Source organism: Salminus brasiliensis, chromosome 6 (assembly GCF_030463535.1).
Source record: "Salminus brasiliensis chromosome 6, fSalBra1.hap2, whole genome shotgun sequence".
Lineage (NCBI taxonomy): Eukaryota > Metazoa > Chordata > Actinopteri > Characiformes > Bryconidae > Salminus > Salminus brasiliensis.
This window is the reverse complement of record NC_132883.1, coordinates 30,891,974-30,907,380: the sequence shown is the minus strand read 5'-3', so window position 1 is coordinate 30,907,380 and position 15,407 is coordinate 30,891,974. Positions and strand designations below refer to the sequence as shown.

Here is a 15,407-nt window from a genome sequence, read left to right as displayed (position 1 = left end):
CAATGGAAACACTGCCCTGAGGAGTTGTCCTCGGTGAGGGAGAAGGTGTAGGTGAAGAACTGATGACCTCTCGCCAGTTAGTTACGGTGAAAACCGTCTGTGGTGGTGGAGGCGCCCTCTGCTTTTCCAGGCCACGGGCAGCCTCCAGCCTCGTCTTCAGTCGGTGGAGTTTGGACTGCCTCTACAACAGCAGCAGTCAAGCTTAACAACCTCCTTGCAGAGCGCCTGGAGATCTTGCACCTCCGCGGTCGCCAAGTTCCTCCAGAGTAAACGCAGAAACACACACACACACACACACACACACACACACACACACACACACACACACACACACACACACAACGGTCAGGGAGAGAGTACTGTAAAGTATGTTCATCAAAATCATCTGGAGACAAATAAAACAATGTAAAAATGGAGGATTCTTCTATTCAACCTTGGACAGAGCTCCATGTGACACATCAGGTTTTCTGCTCTGTCAGATCAAGAATATTCTACTGGGTCTATTTTAAGAGGAAATATCCCTATACTAGGACTAGCAGCAGAAAAACATGAATCTGTACATTGTAGGTTTAGACTGAAAGCTCCCAATAAGTCACGTTCTAGTAAATTTTGTGTTTTACTGATCTATTACCCAATTTCACCTTCACAGGACTGCAAAAATGTTGAGTGGTAAGCCTGAAACATCCACTGTTAGAATATTGTAGATAACTCTCCTCATCTATATGTTTAAACACATTATAATTCTATTTAAAATAACTTCATTGACAACGGCTGCTTTAGGGGCTAGAGATCATATATTTAACAGCCCAAATTTAACCGTAGAACTGCTTGTACTTGGAAAGATGGAAGAATTTATATAAATTCTAATAAGATTTTTAAAGCAGATTTTCAGACGTTATAATTGCAAACCATGACAGTCTCGATACTGCAGGATTTGAGTGAAATGCTCAGAGTGTCACTGACCTATTACTTTTTAATAGGTGAAAAAAGTGACAGAATAAATGGGTGGAATCATGTAAATCACTTACCTGACAGTGTGACTGGGAAGGGTCAGTCAGTCCTGGCCTGGCACCTTCTTGATGTTCCCGGAGAGAACAATGTACCCTAGGCGGCTCAGGTGAAAAGGCGTGAGACCTCAGCAGCTCTATATATGTCTTCAATGACTCTACTTTGACAGGGAGAAAGCATAACCTTTCAAAGAGGAGAGTATGTGGAGCAGCATGCCACACTTACAAACATGACAGATAGAAGCTAGAGTCAAAATGTGAAAGGGAGTCTTTGTAGGAACAGACAAGAACAGTCCATCATACCTAGTCTACTATCCAGACACAGGGAAAGCCCTTAAACACAGGCTTGTGAAATTTCATACAAAGTGTTTTAAAGAACAGCAAACCCAGACTGACCTGTCAATGAAAGCTGATGATCCCAGGGTGAGAGGGATGAGAGGGGTGCAGAAAATCTGGGGTGTGATTTAAAGCAGGCTGTCCTTGCTCAGAAACTATGAAACCTGACTGAACTGGAGATATTTTGTAAAGAACGTCCAAAATACCTTCAACCAGAATCCAGACGCTCATTGGAAGCAATAGGAAGCGTTTGGAGGCCGTTATTTCTGCAAAAGGAGGATCTACTAAATATTGCAATCTCGCAGAACAGTCCAATTTCCCACAAATAAAACAAGCACATTCTCTCCTACCTTCAATCTCACCTGCTCCAGAGTCCCCTGCCTCAGTCCAGCAGTACATTACACGGGAAATAAATAAAAAGAAGACATTGTTACAAGCTCAGTTATAGTCTGAACTCTTTGGGTATTATAAACTCTGCTCCTTTGTCTTATAACCTTCAAAATCTCTAATTTGAACAGTCCTGAAAATTTAATTTTTTTTTTCCAAAACCTTGATTTAAAATCTTTAAATTTTCTAAAAAATAAATTCAGATCCCTTTACAAAATTCTCTAGGTTGAACAGTACTGAGAATTAAATATCCTAAAATCTCGTCTTAGAAACTTAGACTTTGAATAAATCTGAATTTCTGAAAAAGTCTCTGCTTTAAACAACCCTGAGAATCAAAATATTCCAAGACAAAATCTTAGAATCTTCCAATTTAAAACAAATCTGGATCCTGAGAAATTCTCAGTTCGGACAACTGTGAGACTGAAATGATCTTAAGGCAATGCTTTGGACATCTTCGTCCTTTGAGTCCGGATAGCTGCAAAAAGTCAATGGTCTAAAACAAATATGAAAATGAAAATATCAAAAGGGGTCCGGATTAAAATAACCTGAAGGTCTAAGAATACAGTGTCTCGTCTCTTCCTGTTTGTAAGTAAATGAATTAGACTGCTTGTCTTACGAAATTAGAATAGTCACCTCGGGTACAGAGTCTCGGAGTCAGTAGAGCGCCTGAATTGACTCAGAATTACTCATTGGGATGACGGCGGCCGCCTCTGTCTGTTTCTGATCCTGTCTCTGAAAACTCTGGACCCAGAGGAATATTGGGATCTTCATATTCAGAGATTACCTGTATTTTTACAGTTAGAGTTTTAAGTTCATTGTAAAATCGATTCATACAGGGCCTTTGGAAGTCTTTTTGCATTTCTGACCCCCCCAATGTAATTAACAGACCTACGGCTTTGATTTAGTTTCACAGAGATCTAGTGAACTAAGGTGGTTCACTTCAGAACGGCCTGGACATGTACTGGCTTAAGCAGGTTGGAGGTTTGGAGTCTGACTCTTTGAGGCTGTGGACTGGTGTCATTTATACAGATAACGAGGTCAAACAGGTGCCTTTAATAAATTACAGACCTCTTATTTTTCTAGGTGGGAGAACTTCACAATCAGCACAATCAGTGGCTGAAGAAATACTTTTTTGCCCCACTGTATATTTAACAGCCCAAATTCAATGCGGAACTGCTTGTACTCAGAAAAATTGAAGAATTTATATAAACTCAGATTTTCTAACATTTCAATTACAAACCATCCGGGGGACAGAGTCTCAATACTGCAGGATTTGTCTGAAACACTGAGTGACACTGATCTATTACTTTTTAATACAAGCAGAAAAGTGACAGAATAAATGGGTGGAATCAAGTAAATCATGTAAATCACTTACCTTCCAACTATGCAGTTCACTAACCTGACAGTGTGACTGGGGTCAGTCAGTCCTGGCCTGGCACCTGCTTGATGTTACTGGAGAGAACGATGGACCCCAGGCGGCTCAGGTGAAGCTCATCTCTGTGTTAGAGGACAGGACGCAGCCGAAAGCTCTCCTAGTTTTCTACGAAGTCAGCGCAGACAGACCTGTCCCGCAGCCAGCAGTGGAGTGAAGAGCTGGGGAAACGGCTCGCTCACTCATCGCTAAGTGGTCAGGGGGTAGGAGGCGATGATCCTGGTGTCTGGCTTTTTCCAAACAGTGTCCAGAAGCGTACGGCAGTGCTTCTTCAGGGCCACGCTGCATCAGGAGGAGAATAGTGGAGAACGATGGTGCCAAAGTCACCTGGTGACGTCCAGGACACGGTCACCTGGAAAACAGGGTAAACAGGGCCTGGGCTTCGAACGTCAGGGCTGTTCCTGCATGTTAGACATCCACTTCATTTACCATTGATGAAGCCTTTTCATCTTGGAGAGAAAAAGGAGGAAATGTTTTAAAGAACCTGTTTACTGATAAAAGGTTATTGTTAAAAAATCTTTTGAACTTGGAACTGAATTTAATTTAATCCTCATTTAAAACTCATTTCTTCAGGTATTTGCAGCTACGTAGTTTTGTGTTCACAAACTCCCTCGTCATTATTAGATACAGTTCTGAATGTCAACCCACAGATAAAAAATTTAATTGGCACCATATCTGTCACTGAACTCCTTTCATATGAAATCTTTAGAAGTATTAAAGCAGCAGTAGGTGGAGGATCCATCTGTCTATCAATATATTTACTGAATGGTGGTAAAATATTGTAGATAACTCTCCTCATGTATGTGATTAAAACATTGTAATTCAGGTTAAAATAGTGTATTTCTTACACTGGACTAAGGCAAGGCTGGCAGAATTTGTTTAAAACATAGCGTGAAGAGCTGGGAAAACGACTAGCGCACTCGTCAGAAAGCGAGCAGGGGGGCGAAAGTCTTTTTCCGAACTGTTTGCAGAAGCATGCCGCAGTGCTCCTTCAGGACCTCGAGTCATGCTGTTGCAACTCAAAGGGAAGCAGATTGGTGACGCCCAGTACACCGGCACCTGGGAAACAGGAGATTGTGGCGTTACTCTTTAGGGTCGATACCTATAAGTGTTTTATAGAAGATCTCCAACAGTGAGAACACCGCCCTGAGGAGTCTCGGTGACGAAGCACATGAAGTTGAAAAACTGAGGACCTCGGATTGGCTAGGAGGGGTGAACCCCGGCTGTGGTGGGGGAGGAGCCCTCGGTTTTTGCCCGCCACGCTGACACCCCCAGGCTCTCAGATGCGGGAGCGGTGATGACGACCCTCTGTGTCTGCTGCACCGGTGGTGCAGGAATTAAGACTGCCTAATTGAAGGAGTCACATGCAGCCTCCAGCCTCATCTTCCGTCTGGTGCGTTTGGACTGCCTCTACAACAGCAGCTGGATCTGCTGGTCAAGCTAGACGACATCTGGAGAGCTCGTTCCCCCGTGGTCACCATGTTCCTCGAGAGTAAACAGACAGATGATGGTCAGTGAGACAGAGTACTCTGGAAGGTAATTAATGATTAGCTTCAGAACCTGAGGTTTGGGTTGTGCATAGAACTGAACTGAATTGTGGTGATGCCGCCGCGACCACTTCTGTGTGAATAACTGCAATAGCTAAACCTTGAGGAGTTGATGCACTCAGAATGAAACTGCGACAGCCTTTGAATTCTCACCAAGGACATGACAAACAGCCAGAAAAACGGTCCCAAGTTCCCCATTAAAGAGTACAATAGGCTTTATTGCCTGAATGTGGTCAATGATCACAGTGATGGTTACAATGTGTGAAAAAGTTCAGAGCATGAAATTCTTGTTCACTGTAATTATGATGTTTCACATTATGCAGTAGAGAGCCTGAAAATCAAGGGTAATATTGAGGAACTGAACTGTGAAGTCTGCAGACAAGAGAAATCTGCTCAGAGTAGAAACAGAACCTGATGCTTGAGCAAAAGCAGTACTTGAACTAGTACATACTGACCTAGCTACTCCTACAGATCCAGTGTGCAAAAGAGGGTTGTAGATACACTCTGGTGTTTACTGAGGATTACTCAGGCGCAGTCTCTGTACTTCCTGAAAATGAAGGGTGAAACTGTAAAAGCTATGGAGTGATGCTCCGATGCTTAGCTATAGCTAATGTAGGAACAGGTTATGAAGTAGGAGTGTGAGGAGGTGCTGGACAGAGAGATAATGAAGAGCTATAGCTAACGTAGGAACAGGTTATGAAGTATGTTTGTGAGTAGGTGCTGGACATATGATCAACATTAATGTTAAAGTGCTGATTAAGTATGTGTATCTGAGCGAACATCAGGGCACAGCAGGAGGAACAGGGCACCACAGCACATGCAAAAGAGATAAAGAGAGAAATGAAAGGAAGGAAAGGAAGAAAGAAAGGGTTAGGAGACTTGTATAAAAAAGCTCTGCTGAGTAGAGGGACAGGCCTGATTCTGGAACATGGATCAATGGACACCTCCATGGCAGGGCATCTCAGTACGAGAGAGAGAGGAGGGGGGGGGTGGTGTTAGGATGGTTGTGTTGGAACTCTGCTGAGTAGCGGGACAGGCCCGATACCAAAACACAGGAACTGACCCAAAAAAAGGGCAACTCCAGACAGGCAGCTCAGGAAATGAGGGGGGAGAGATCTAAAACAATTGGACAATTGTGGCAAATCTAAGGAATGGAAAAAGGGGGCAATATTTAAGGTTTCCTTTGGGACATATGGCTTCTGAATATAGAGGCTGTAAAAAGCATCATTGCTTCTTGGTGACAAAGGCAAAAAAAAGGGACAAATCAAATGCAATAGAATTATTCCTAAAGAAATCATTCACTGCTCCCAACAAAAGTCTGATCGTCCACTGAACCCTGATTCAACATAAGAAATTCGGTTAATTCACTCCTGATTTGAGGGCTTTGAAAGATTTGTGCCTTGAAGATAAAATGTATTGCTTAGTGCTCGGATTAAGTTAAGGTGAAAACCGTCTGTGGTGGTGGAGGCACCCTCTGCTTTTCCAGGCCACAGGCAGCCTCCAGCCTCGTCTTCAGTCGGTGGAGTTTGGACTGCCTCTACAACAGCAGCAGTCAAGCTTAACGACCTCCTTGCAGAGCACCTGGAGATCTTACACCTCCGGGGTCGCCAAGTTCCTCCAGAGTAAACGCAGATAGAAACACACAACGGTCAGGGAGAGAGTACTGTACAGTATGTTCATCAAAACCATCTGGAGACAAATAAAACAATGTAAAAATGGAGGATTCTTCTATTCAGCCTTGGACAGAGCTCCATGTAACGCATCAGGTTCTCTGCTCTGTCAGATCAAGAATATTCTACTGGGTCTATTTTAAGAGGAAATATCCCTATACTAGAACTAGCAGCAGAAAAACCTGAATCTGTACATTGTAGGTTTAGACTGAAAGCTCCCAATAAGTCACGTTCTAGTAAATTTTGTGTTTTACTGATCTATTACCCAATTTCACCTTCACAGGACTGCAAAAATGTTGAGTGGTAAGCCTGAAACATCCACTGTTAGAATTGTGTCCGTACTGATGGATATGGGTACTGACTCCTTCATAAGTACTGAAACTGTTGTACTCACTATCTTATCTGGCACAGTCACCTCGGGTACAGAGTCTCGGAGTCAGTAGAGCGCCTGAATTGACTCAGAATCACTCATTGGGATGACGGCGGCCGCCTCTGTCTGTTTCTGATCCTGTCTCTGAAAACTCTGGACCCAGAGGAATATTGGGATCTCGGTGGAACCTCCAAAACTGTGGTAGTGGGATTTGCTTCTCTGCACTTAAAGAATCAACTCAATCAGTCAGTCTTAGGAATGTAGAGAAACACTTTAATCCTGCAGTAAACGTAACGCCGGTGGAAGACTTCAGAACGGAGTCTGACAAAAACACCTTGCTGTACAGTCAGTCAGTTACACTTGTCAGTAAGTGGGCGGAAGGGAGGGGGGGTGTCTGGGGGGGGTTAAAGACGATGATCCTGGTGTCTGACTTTTTCTGAACAGTGTACAGAAGTGTACAGCAGTGCTTCTTCAGGGCCAAGCTGCATCAGGAGAATAGTGGAGAACGATGGTGACAAAGCCACCTTGCAATGTCCGGAACACGGGCACCTGCAAAACAGGAGACCGCAGCATTACTGTTCAGGGTTTTTACAGAAGAATCTCCAAGAGTGAGAACACCGCCCTGAGGACTCGGGTGAGGTGAAGAGCTGAGGTCCTCGAACCAGCTGGCAGATGTGAAAAACGGCTGAAGTGGTGGAACAGTCCTCGGCTTTTCCCAGCCACGCTGACACTTCCAGGCCCTCTCAGGCGCGGGAGAGGAGAAGCTGACCCTCTGTGTCCCCCGCGGTCACGATGGAGGTGACGGGCAGCCCCCAGCCTTGTCTTCCGCCAGTGGAGTTTGGACTGCCTCTACAACAGCAGCTGGATCTGCCGTAATGGATCTTGACGACCTCCTGAAGAGCTCCTGAGTAAAAACACAGAAGATAAAACAAATAAAAAGACATAGCCACAAAAATAGTACCAAGTCCCCCATTAAAGTACCAAGACAGAAACTGAACCAAAAAAGGGCAACTCCAGACAGGCAGCTCAGGACATGAGGAGAGAGAGAAAATGAAGATTAGAACAAGCTTTACGTTTAGTGCCCTGTAGACCTGTAGCAGAAATAGTTAGAGACACAACCACAATAATAGTAATAAACAGCCTGTAATCAGAGCAGGACAGAATAGTGGTGAACTGTAATCAGAGCAGGACAGAATAGTGGTGAACTGTAATCAGAGCAGGACAGAACACAGAACTGGAGAGTTCTCTGAAAGCTGGTGTAAAGAGAGAAGTTTTTACTCCAGATTTAAAGACTGAGAGTGTGTCTGATTCCTGTACATTAACAGGGAGGTTGTTCCAAAGTTGGGGGCTTTATAAAAGAACGCTCTTCCTCCTGCACTGGTTTTTCTAATATGTTGGACCGATAATAGGCCAGCATCTTGTGAGCGGAGTGTACGTGGAGGGTTGTAAGGTGTAAAAATTTGGGCAACTATGATAATTTTGACGATTTTCCTTTATAAAATTAATGGTTATTCAGATCATCAATTTCAGTTGAATACATCAAAGTAGATGAACACAGTGATATTTGAGAAGAGAAATGAAGTTTATAGGATTTACAGAAAGTGTGCAATAATTATTTAAACAAAATTAGGCAGGTGCATAAATGTGGGCACCCTTGTTTTATTGATTTGAATACCTTTAGCACAAACTATTAAAACACTAAATTTGTTTTCTAAGCTCATTGACCCTTGACCTACATATACATGTGAATCCAATTATGAGAAGGAGGTTAAAGTGGCCAGTTGCAAGTTTTTCTCCTCTTCTTCTCTGAAGAGTGGAAACATGGGAGCCTCAAAACAACTCACAAATGACCTGAAAACAAAGATCGTTCAACATCATGGTTTAGGGGAAGGATACAAAAAGCTCTCTCAGATTTCAGCTGTCAGTTTCCACTGTGACATTGTAGTGTTTAGACTGTAGGTTAAGGTTTAGACTGAAAGCCCCCAATAAGTCACTTCCTAGTAAATTCAGGGGGCAATGTATGGAGACTATAAAACCAGTGTTTTACTGTTCCATTACCCAATTTCAACCAATTTAAAATAACTTCATTGACAATGGCTGCTTTAGGGGCTAGAGATCGTATATTTAACAGCCCAAATTTAACAGTAGAACTGCTTGTACTTGGAAAGATGGAAGAATTTATATAAAATCTAAGATTTTTAAAGCAGATTTTCCGACGTTACAATTACAAACCATGACAGTCTCAATACTGCAGGATTTGAGTGAAATGCTCAGAGTATCACTGATCTATTACGTTTTAATAGAAGCAGAAATGTGACAGAATAAATGGGTGGAAACATGTAAATCACTTACCTGCCAATTATGCAGTTCATTAACCTGACAGTGTGACTGGGAGGGGTCAGTCAGTCCTGGTCTGGCACCTTCTTTATGTTCCCGGAGAGAACGATGTACCCCAGGCGGCTCAGGTGAAAAGGCGTACGACCTCAGCAGCTCTATATATGAATTTCAATGACTCTACGCTGAGAGAGAGAAAGCATAACCTTTCAAAGAGGAGAGTATGTGGAGCAGCATGCTACACTTACAAACATGACAGATAGAAGCTAGAGTCAAAATGTGAAAGGGAGTCTTTGTAGGGACAGACAAGAACAGTCCATCATACCTAGTCTACTATCCAGACACAGGGAAAACCCTTAAACACAGGCTTGTGAAATTTCATACAAAGTGTGTTAAAGAACAGCAAACCCAGACTGACCAGTCAATGAAAGCTGATGATCCCAAGATGAGATGGGTGCACCCCCCCATTCCAACAGCCAGCAGTGTTGATCAGACTCCAGAAGAGGTTCAAGAGTCTAAAACTGATGCTCAAGATGATGCTCAAACAGAGGGAGACAGACATGGTACACACGTTTCAAAGAGAGATGGGAAAGCACTTCAGGACTGGGTGTCAGATACTGACCAAATTCATTTTTAATACAAGCAGAGAAATTACAGAATAAATGGTTATTAAAATAGAAAAACTATGTAAAATTACTTACCTGCCAACTATTCAGTTCACTAAAATCAGGAACTCGCTGCATCGGGAGGAGAACAGTAAAGAATGATTGTGTCAAAGGCATCACGCTGCCACAGTGCCAAGGGAAGCAACCTGGTGAAGTTGGCATCTGGAAAACAGGAGACAGTGGTGTTACTCTTGGGGCTCAATACTTTAAGTGGTTTTCAGTAGAATATCCATCAATGAGAACACTGCCCTGAGGGGTTGTCCTTGAGGGATGAAGCAGGTGAAGGCTGCTGAGTAGAGGGACAGGCCTGATACTAAGAAGCAGGAACTGAACCAAAAAAGGGCAACTCCAGACAGGCAGCTCAGGACATGAGGGGAGAGAGAAAAAGATGAAGATTATTTAAACAAAATTAGGCAGGTGCATAAATGTGGGCACCCTTGTTGTTTTATTGATTTGAATACCTTTAGCACTAATTATTAAAACACTAAATTTGTTTTGTAAGCTCATTGACCCACATATACAGGTGAATCCAATTATGAGAAGGAGGTTAAAGTGGCCAGTTGCAAGTTTTTCTCCTCTTCTTCTCTGAAGAGTGGAAACATGGCAGCCTCAAAACAACTCACAAATGACCTGAAAACAAAGATCGTTCAACATCATGGTTCAGGGGAAGGATACAAAAAGCTCTCTCAGATTTCAGCTGTCAGTTTCCACTGTGACATTGTAGTGTTTAGACTGTAGGTTAAGGTTTAGACTGAAAGCCCCCAATAAGTCACTTCCTAGTAAACTCAGGGGGCAATGTATGGAGACTATAAAACCAGTGTTTTACTGTTCTATTACCCAATTTCACCCAATTTAAAATAACTTCATTGACAATGGCTGCTTTAGGGGCTAGAGATCGTATATTTAACAGCCCAAATTTAACAGTAGAACTGCTTGTACTTGGAAAGATGGAAGAATTTATATAAATTCTAATAAGATTTTTAAAGCAGATTTTCCGACGTTACAATTACAAACCATGACAGTCTCAATACTGCAGGATTTGAGTGAAATGCTCAGAGTATCACTGATCTATTACGTTTTAATAGAAGCAGAAATGTGACAGAATAAATGGGTGGAAACATGTAAATCACTTACCTGCCAATTATGCAGTTCATTAACCTGACAGTGTGACTGGGAGGGGTCAGTCAGTCCTGGTCTGGCACCTTCTTTATGTTCCCGGAGAGAACGATGTACCCCAGGCGGCTCAGGTGAAAAGGCGTACGACCTCAGCAGCTCTATATATGAATTTCAATGACTCTACGCTGAGAGAGAGAAAGCATAACCTTTCAAAGAGGAGAGTATGTGGAGCAGCATGCTACACTTACAAACATGACAGATAGAAGCTAGAGTCAAAATGTGAAAGGGAGTCTTTGTAGGGACAGACAAGAACAGTCCATCATACCTAGTCTACTATCCAGACACAGGGAAAGCCCTTAAACACAGGCTTGTGAAATTTCATACAAAGTGTGTTAAAGAACAGCAAACCCAGACTGACCAGTCAATGAAAGCTGATGATCCCAAGATGAGATGGGTGCACCCCCCCATTCCAACAGCCAGCAGTGTTGATCAGACTCCAGAAGAGGTTCAAGAGTCCAAAACTGATGCTCAAGATGATGCTCAAACAGAGGGAGACAGACATGGTACACACGTTTCAAAGAGAGATGGGAAAGCACTTCAGGACTGGGTGTCAGATACTGACCAAATTAATTTTTAATACAAGCAGAGAAATTACAGAATAAATGGTTATTAAAATAGAAAAACTATGTAAAATTACTTACCTGCCAACTATTCAGTTCACCAACATCAGGAACTCGCTGCATCGGGAGGAGAACAGTAGAGAATGATTGTGTCAAAGGCATCACGCTGCCACAGTGCCAAGGGAAGCAACATGGCGAAGTTAGCATCTGGAAAACAGGAGACAGTGGTGTCACTCTTTGGGCTCGATACTTTTAAGTGGTTTTCAGTAGAATCTCCATCAATGAGAACACTGCCCTGAGGGGTTGTCCTTGAGGTATGAAGTAGGTGAAGGCTGCTGAGTAGAGGGACAGGCCTGATACTAAGACGCAGGAACTGAACCAAAAAAGGGCAACTCCAGACAGGCAGCTCAGGACATGAGGGGAGAGAGAAAAAGATGAAGATTATTTAAACAAAATTAGGCAGGTGCATAAATGTGGGCACCCTTGTTGTTTTATTGATTTGAATACCTTTAGCACTAATTATTAAAACACTACATTTGTTTTGTAAGCTCACTGACCCTTGACCTACATATACAGGTGAATCCAATTATGAGAAGGAGGTTGCAAGTTTTTCTCCTCTTCTTCTCTGAAGAGTGGAAACATGGGACCCTCAAAACAACTCAATTCAATCCAATTATGAGAAGGAGGTTGCAAGTTTTTCTCCTCTTCTTCTCTGAAGAGTGGAAACATGGGACCCTCAAAACAACTCACAAATGACCTGAAAAGAAAGATCGTTCAACATCATGGTTTTGGGGAAGGATACAAAAAGCTCTCTCAGATTTCAGCTGTCAGTTTCCACTGTGAGGAACATGGTGACGAAATCGAAGACCACAGGCGCAGTTCTAGTCACGGCCCGAAGTGGCAGGCCAAGAAAAGGCGAAGGATGGTGAGAACAGTCATAGTCAACCTACAGACCAGCTCCAAAGACCTACATCATCATCTTGCTGCATCGTTCAACTATTCAGCGCAACGACCCGAAACACTGCTCAAAATCTACTAAGGCACTCATGCAGAGGAACAAGGACATTCTGGAACGGCCATCTCAATCCCCAGACCTGAATATTACAGAAAATCTGGGGTGTGATTTAAAGCGGGCTGTCCTTGCTCAGAAACCATGAAACCTGATTGAACTGGAGATATTTTGTAAAGAACGTCCAAAATACCTTCAACCAGAATCCAGACTCTCATTGGAAGCAATAGGAAGCGTTTGGAGGCTATTATTTCTGCAAAAGGAGGATCTACTAAATATTGCAATCTCGCAGAACAGTCTGATTTCCCACAATTAAAACAAGCACATTCTCTCCTACCTTCAATCTCGCCTGCTCCAGAGTCCCCTGCCTCAGTCCGTTTGTACATTAACTAAGCTTGTAACAATGTCTCCTTATGTGTTAATTTCATGTGTATAGTCTGAACTCTTTGGGTATTATAAACTCTACTCCCTTGTCTTATAACCATCGAAATCTCGTATTTGAACAGTCCAGAAAAACAACATTTATTTCCAAAATCTTGATTTAAACCTTTTCATTTTCTAAAAAATGAATTTGGATCCCTTTACAAGATTCTCTAGGTTGAACAGTACTGAATTAAATCTCCTAAAATCTTGTCTGTTTAAACCAGAGAATTTTTCAGGGATCCAAACTTAGTAAAATTTGAAGTTTCTGAGATAACAGTGAGACTGAAATGATCTTAAGGCAATGCTTTGGACATCTTCGTCCTTTGAGTCCGGATCGCTGCAAAAAGTCAAATGGTCTAAAACAAATATGAAAATTCCGGATTAAAGTAACCTGAAAGTCTGAAAGAATACGGCGTCTCGTCTCCTCCTGTTTATTCTAAATTCGTAAGGCAAGTGGTCTAATTAATTTGCTTGCAGTCACCTCGGGTACAGAGTCTCGGAGTCAGTAGAGCGCCTGAATTGACTCAGAATCACTCATTGGGATGACGGCGGCCGCCTCTGTCGGTTTCTGATCCTGTCTCTGAAAACTCTGGACCCAGAGGAATATTGGGATCTCGGGGGAACCTCAAACTGTGAAAAAATGCCAGAGAAGCAAATCCCACTACCAAAGTAACAAAAGCCACCATCTGTCTGTTCCTGAAAACAACGGATACACAGAATATTGAAACGTCTAGTGACACACAGTGAAACACACAGTGGACAGTGAGCTCACATCCCTGGAGTGGTGGGCAGCCATTGCCACTCTTTAGCAAGGCCTTCATCTTCTTTTGTGGGCGCTGCAGCAGTTTGACAAGCCCAGGCATCAAACCCACAACACTGTCATCAATAGCCCAGAGCCCTAACCACTGAGCCACCACTGCCCCCTACAGCCACCACTGCCCCCTACAGCTGCTACTCAGTCCTGGCCTGGCACCTTCTTGATGTTCCTGGAGAGAACAATGGACCCCAGACGGCTCAGGTGTAGCTCATCTTTGTGTTAGAGAACCGAACACAGCCGAAAGCTCTCCTAGTTGTCCACGAAGTCAGCACAGACGCACCTGTCCCGCAGCCAGCAGTGGAGCGAGAAGAGCTGAGGAAATGGCTCGCTCACTAATCCTTATGTGGTCAGGGGGTAGAAGACGATGATCCTGGTGTCTGGCTTTTTCAAAACAGTGTCCAGAAGCGTACGGCAGTGCTTCTTCAGGGCCACGCTGCATCAGGCGGAGAATAGTGGAGAACGATGGTGACAAAGCCACCTGGCAATGTCTGGGACACGGGCACCTGCAAAACAATGGACACCTCCATGGCAGGGCATCTTCGTGAGCGAGAGAGAGCGAGAGAGAGAGCGGGGGGTGTTAGGATGGTTGTGTTGGAACTCTGCTGAGTAGCGGGACAGGCCCGATACCAAAACGCAGGAACTGACCCAAAAAAGGGCAACTCCAGACAGGCAGCTCAGGACATGAGGGGGGAGAGATCTAAAATGTTGGCGACGAAGGGTAGATTAGAACTTGGTCTATAACTGGCCAGGTCATGGGGGTCCAGATTAGGCTTTTTAATAATGGGCTTTATAATCGCCAATTTAAGAGATTTAGGTATGAAGTTCATCCCAAGAGATGCATTAACTATGTCCATTAATGGTTTACCAACCTTTGGCAGTGCCTGTTTAAACAACAGTGTTTGTACCGGCTCTAATCTACATGATGACGATTTAGAGGAGCTCATTATATTGAGCAAATCGTCTTCTGTAATGGAGCTAAAGTACTGTAGGTATGTAGTGCAGCATTCATCATTGTCTATCGCTGTGGTTTGGGACTGATATTGATGATAAAATAGAGAATATTACACTAAAAATCCAAAGAATTTCATGATGTTGTTGCTGCTAAATAAGAATGAAGCTAGAAGAATAAATTAAACTTGTCATGCCGTCCAATCCTGGCTACTTCCCTTTTTTCATCTGAAAGAGGGTCTTTTAATTCTGGAGTAGAAATATCCTGATCTAAATAAGATGCCTCGTCAGTGTACAATTGTGGCAAATCTAAGGAATGGAAAAACGGGGCAATATTTAAGGTTTCCTTTGGGACATCTGGCTTCTGAATATAGAGGCTGTAAAAAGCATCATTGCTTCTTGGTGACAAAGGCAAAAAAAAGGGACAAATCAAATGCAATAGAATTATTCCTAAAGAAATCATTCACTGCTCCCAACAAACCTCTGATCGTCCACTGAACCCTGATTCAACATAAGAAATTCGGTTAATTCACTCCTGATTTGAGGGCTTTGAAAGATTTGTGCCTTGCAGATAATGTTTATGTCTTAGTGCTCGGATTAAGATGCTGCCAGCAGTCGAGTAAAGACAAGGCGGTAATACATAGCTTAAGCTTGAAACTAGCAGCCAGCTGATCGAGAAATATCACCCCCTGATCTGTTTAATTAATAAATGATTAATGACTACTC

The 15,407-nt window shown here is 43.0% G+C and overlaps 2 long non-coding RNA genes across 4 annotated transcripts in view; both read right to left on the bottom strand.

The window, feature by feature from the left end:
• The window catches only part of LOC140556899 (uncharacterized), a 158,499-nt gene extending 148,049 nt beyond the window's left edge, over positions 1-10,450 (bottom strand). Inside the window, exons 1-4 of one of the 3 annotated variants that reach the window (XR_011979777.1) lie at positions 9,785-10,450; positions 9,502-9,622; positions 9,102-9,268; positions 6,870-7,653 (exon numbers count right to left, since the gene is read on the bottom strand). This is a non-coding gene — a long non-coding RNA (uncharacterized lncRNA). Of the gene's footprint in view, positions 1-6,869; positions 7,654-9,101; positions 9,269-9,501 lie in introns of those variants that run through there. The other 2 variants (XR_011979776.1, XR_011979778.1) reach the window with 2 other exon arrangements.
• A 437-nt stretch (positions 10,451-10,887) lies between these two features.
• On the bottom strand, positions 10,888-14,585 carry LOC140556898 (uncharacterized). The gene is made up of 3 exons (XR_011979775.1): positions 11,566-14,585; positions 11,283-11,403; positions 10,888-11,049 (listed from the first exon to the last, which is right to left on the bottom strand). It is a non-coding gene; the product is annotated as an uncharacterized lncRNA (long non-coding RNA).
• Between the last annotated feature and the right edge of the window lie 822 nt (positions 14,586-15,407).